A 5634-nucleotide genomic window follows, 5' to 3' on the forward strand; every position below is an offset into this window, starting at 1 on the left:
ATCTCTTCTCATCCCGGTCAGCCTGGAAATCCGAATCGGTGTAACCCAAAGGAGATAGACTGTCTGATTGGTAAACTAGCCTATAATCTCGAGTCCTCTTCAGTTACTTGAGAATATGCTTTACCAGAGTCCAGTGTCCTGGTCCAGGGTTCGACTGATATCTTGCAACCATGCCAACGACATAGCAAATATCAGGTCTCGTGCAAAGCATTGCATACATGAGGCTACCTACGGCGGAAGCATAAGGTACCTTCCTCATTTCCTCAACCTCACTGGGTGTCTTAGGACACATGTCCCTAGACAGAGGAATGCCATGTCTAAAAGTTAGCAAGCTTTTCTTGGCATTTTGCATGCTAAGATGAGCTATCACAGTATCAATGTAGGACGCTTGAGACAAGCTCAACATCATTTTCTGGCGATCACGGACAACCTTGATCCCCAGGATGTACGCTGCATCTCCTAAGTCCTTCATTTGAAACTGTTCGGATAACCACTTCTTTATGTCCGATAATAGCTCAACATTATTGTCAATGAGGAGGATATCATCTACATAAAGTGCAAGGAAAACCACGTCGCCATTGGTATCTAAACGGTACACGCAACTTTCATTTTCACAACGAGTAAATCCATAGGATTTAATGACCTCGTTAAAACGCTTGTTCCATGACCTCGAAGCTTGCTTAAGTCCATAAATGGACTTCTTCAGCTTCCAAACAAGATGCTCTTCGCCCTTTTTCACAAACCCTTCGGGTTGCTGCATATAGATGTCCCTTCCTTCTTCAAGGAAACCGTTTAGAAAGGCGGTTTTGACATCCATTTGCCAAACCTCAAGGTTCATGTGGGCTGCTATGGCAAGGAGTATTCGGATAGACTTAAGCATGGCAACCGGCGAAAAGGTTTCATCGTAATCTATACCCTGTTCCTGGGTATAACCTTTCGCCACCAGTCTAGATTTAAAAGCTGCGACTTCGCCATCCGAATCTCGCTTTCTCTTGTATACCCACCTACTACCTATAGCTTCGAAGCCATCAGGAATACTCTAGTATTTTGCCCTCACCGCACGACGGGTGCGTGTCACGCGGCTAAAACTGCCTGACGCACGTCACATCAAGTGACAGTTGTCAGCCCTAGCCCCAAAACCCTAAAACCCCTACCCACGACGTCACTACCCTAAACTATCCAACTTCCCATAATCACTACCCCCTTTCTCGGCCCTTATCATACAAAACCACCATTCCGCCACCATGGTTTCCACAAGGCCAAAGAACAAACTCAGAGGAATTCCCGCAGGCACAAAAATTGACCTCACCGGAGAAAGCCCCACACCACCAAAATCCAAAACTTTGAGAAAAACCCCATGACCGAAACCTTTTCCGATGGAAACCATGCCAACTCCATCGTCCAAAATCCTGCCGCAAGCTGAGAGCCCCTCGTCGGTGGATGAGAACTCATCGACCAACTCACGGTGGAGATAGACGTGCCAACCCTCGGCACCGAGGAACCTCATGCAGTCGCAGGAGAGGGCAAGGCCACACCGGAAATGGCGAGGAAAAGCGAAGAAGAGCCATCTAAAATGAAGCAAACTCCCTCTGCCCCAAAGAGAAAGAAGCTGGCGGCCGAGAAATCGGCCACGCTGGCCGAAGGTTCGTCAAACGAGAGAAATGAGCCTTCGGGTTCAGTGCTACAAGAGGAGCAGGGAGAACCGGCGTCCGCCCCAAGAAGGAAAGTGATGGCTCCGACCCCAATCCGGATGATCAAAGGGAAACCGGCGTCCGCCCCAAGAAGCAGGAAGAAGACGACGAAGGGAATTGTTGTGCCCAAGATCCCAGATATGGAGTCACTGGAGCCATTGGGCGTAGTGGGAAGAATAAAGGAGTACTTTTCCAACATCGGATGGACGACATTTCTGGAGTGGCCAGGGCACGCGTATGAGGAAGTGGTGAGGGAGGTTTTCAACTCGATGTAGGTGGACATCAACGCCACTTGTGGTCCTCTGGGCATGAGCTTCTCCATGAAGGGGGAGACCAGGGATATGTTTGTGAATGAGCTGAAGGACTTACAGAAGAAGGAATACAAGGACGCCAAGAGAGGAATCCCAACTTTCACTGCACAAGAATGGGATGTCATGTGGGCAGACATTGGCGATGGAGGGCAGTTCAAGACCCAAAAGGTTAAGGGGCATAGAATCCACGATTCTGCCCTGAGGATGTGCCACCGCATCCTCTCATACTCCCTCTTTGGCAAACTGGACAGTGGAAATGCAATTTCCAAGAAAGATCTCTACATCCTTTGGGCAATGCACAGCAAGGTGAAGCTCAATTTCGGAGCCTTCCTGATCGAGCATATAGAGTCCATCATCAGCAAACCCAATCAGAGGCTCTCATGCATGCAATTCAGCACTGCATTTGCCCAGCTGAATGAGATCGAAATTGAGGAAGGAAACACTCGGATCGAGGCAGAAAAGCTCAACATTGAGGCTTTGATCTACATGAAGGACGTGAGGATAGATCGCGGTGTGCCCAAGTTCACCAACTCTGAGGAAAGAGAAGTTTCGGCGGCCGAAGGCCAAAGCCCTACTGTGGGCAAAGGAAAAGAGAAGGTGGAAGAATCAGAGTTAGAGGACGAGGAGAACCAACTGGACAGGATTGAGTCCAGAATTATGGAGACCCAGGTTGCACTGGCTACAACCCAGAAGGTCCTTCTGGCCTTCTTCAAGCACCAAGGGTTCAGGTACCCACCTGCACCTGCCCCTTGAATTTTCACCCTCCCTAGGTTGTTAGTTTTTTTTTAGTTGTTGTGTCTTTCGTTTTTGTTTGTTTTTTATGTTGTTTTGTTTGTTTTGTTGAGTCTGTCTGGCCAAGGCTAAGGGAAGGGTAACCTTCTGCCTGCACCGGTGTTTTGCCCAAAAGGCAACACACCTGGTGCAGGCACCCAAAGCATTGGCCACTTGTGTGTTCGTCGTTTCTTTTTTCATTTGAGTCTTTTTCCTTGACCCCCTCCATACACCTACTTTGCTCAAAGCAAAGTGTGTGTATGTGGGGGGCCAAGGCGTTTTGTTTCTGTACTGGGTAATCCTTGTTCTCACACCCTTTGCCTCAAGGCAAAGTGTGTGAGTGGGAGGGAAGACCCAGTTTCTTTCTAGTTTTAGTAGAGTCTCGTTGTCAGCATGATATATGATCAAAGTTATTCAAGTTTTGATGGTTTTTAAGTTCAATTATGATAGTAGGATTTTCCAAGCTTTGTGTCGTATGTTGTTAAGGACGATGGATAGGGTTGTGGGCACACCATGTGAGGTTTTTGAGCTTTAAAATATGTTGTCTTATGCCCATAGCAGCTTCTTGTTTCTTGTGTGAAAATTGACATCTTGACTTGGGGAATGCTAGAACTTGCCTTGATTCTTGATCGAACCCTGTGTGCATAGCCTAGGTGTATTAAATGATTTAGGCAATTCTTTCTTTAACCCACAGAACCAAACTGACCAACCCTACATCTATCACTTGGAAACCCCTTTTGAGCTTAATAATTCATTTGAATTCATTCATAAATTTGCCTAGATTTGAGCCGTCCCGGTCAAACTGAACTTAAGGGCAAAAGAAGGGAAGATAGTGTAGTGGACCTTATGGGCAGGACTAACACAAAAAATTGCAAAATGAGAAATCTGATCCTAAAATAGAGAAAAGTCCGTTAAAAAAAAGAAAAAGAAAAAAAAAGACGAAAGAAAAGAGAAAATAATGGGAAGTATGTGCTTAGGCCCACAAGAATAGGCAAGGAATTCAAAAATCTGGGAAATCTGTTGCCCAGAATGACCTTAGCCTCGTGCCAAAAATTTCTCACCTTATGCCCTAAGCCACGTTACAACCCTTAAAAGACCTAATGAGATGCACTTAGGGTTTTGACTAAAGGGGGAGACAATAGAAGATAGGCAAGCTTATGGTCAGAACCCAGCAAGATGTCCGGAGTGAAAACACGAGCCTAAACACTTGAGAGAGAGAGCGAAAGGGGAGGAACATCCTCATACCCAGAACCTGATCTTGACTCAACTGATGGCACTATGTCTGTTTGATCTTGCTACTGATTTTTCTTTTTGATCATCATTTACTGTATGACTAAGAAAGTATAGCATGCTTTGTTGTTTACGTTTTTAGTTTTGTTTGTCTGTCTGTTTTGTCTGTGTCTGTTTGTGGGCAAAATCATACGTGCACGCTTGAGGACAATCGTGTTTAACGTATGTGCGTGTGATGAGCCCAAGTTTGTGCTCTGTTTTCGTGTTTGTTTTAGGTCTAGATCGATTCTTTTCCTTTAGTTTTGTGTCATTTGGTCGCCTGGGAGGGCGTAGTTCTGTGGCAGGACCAGCTTGTGGGCAAAAGGTGCCCTAGGGGTCAAAACTACTGTCACCTTTCGTGAAAGAGGTATGTGCTGGAAGCAAAGGGGATTCGGAGGCAAGGCCATCCCTTATGCCCATAAGTACCGCATGGAAGCTGACAGGTAAGAGGAGGAGAACAGGGAAAGAAGTCAGAAGCACAACAGACGGGCGAGGCAGGACGGCAAAGTAGGCGCTTGATATGGGCCGAAGGCGGTAGCATCCAAAAGAGACCGATGAGGCTAATGTTAGATTTGTATACTGTAAAACAAGAACGTTTTATGGTTGTATACAATGTTTCCTGATACCACTATCTAATCTCCTATCTGATTGTGTTCATGATTGCACATGTATGTCCCTTATCTCTTTATAAGTAGATTATATGGTGTGTTGTAGATCACAGAAGATCATATAATTGGAATAACCTTAAGAGATATAAAATGATCACAACCGAGATGACTTCAGGACGAGTCATTGGTTTAGGCTGCGGTATAGATGGAAGTAGTTTGTCTTGACTACTTGTCTATACCGGTACGTCATAACGTATTGATAGGACCACAGTGAAATGTATTCTTCTGTCTGACTTAAGTGAAGAATCAAAGATCTCGGTGACTTAATGGAATCTTAATACTAATAAGATTTCAAATATATATGTTGATTCGTATATCACTTTGACTTACTATGGGTGAGAGTTATATAGTAACTTGAGTACTCTGTATCTTGGGTGATAGCGGTCAATATATGATATTTGATTATCTGTATTAGTACCCGTATCCGGTATAGGATAATGACATCCCCTTAAGGAGCTCAATAAGGTTTATTGCGTCAAACCCTACAGGTTGATTAAGTTCAGGCGCAATAATAAGGTTTGAGTGGTACTGCTTAAGGATTACAAAGAGATTAATTAATTTAAGCTGTCAGAGCTGTAATTAATTAATGAATATCGGATATTTTAAATACGGAGATTTAATAAGTCTAAATACAAGCCCCGACTCATCACCGGCAATAAAGGGGTAAGTCAGTATTGGTTCTCTAGTGGAATGAACTAATATTTATAAATTAATTATGGTCTGGGCTGACCATGGAGAATTAATTTATTTGAGGCCCATCTTTATTCCTTGTATCTGGTCCCTGGACTGGCCCAAAGTCTCCTTGCCCTAGCAGAGGGAGAAAACGCCTAACACTAAGAAACTGGCACCCCACACGTATTTATTTATTTAAATACAGCTGTCTGCTCTCAGGAAAGACACACACATAAAATTAGGGTTTGAGAG

Source organism: Salvia miltiorrhiza, chromosome 6 (genome assembly GCF_028751815.1).
Source record: "Salvia miltiorrhiza cultivar Shanhuang (shh) chromosome 6, IMPLAD_Smil_shh, whole genome shotgun sequence".
Taxonomy (NCBI): domain Eukaryota; kingdom Viridiplantae; phylum Streptophyta; class Magnoliopsida; order Lamiales; family Lamiaceae; genus Salvia; species Salvia miltiorrhiza.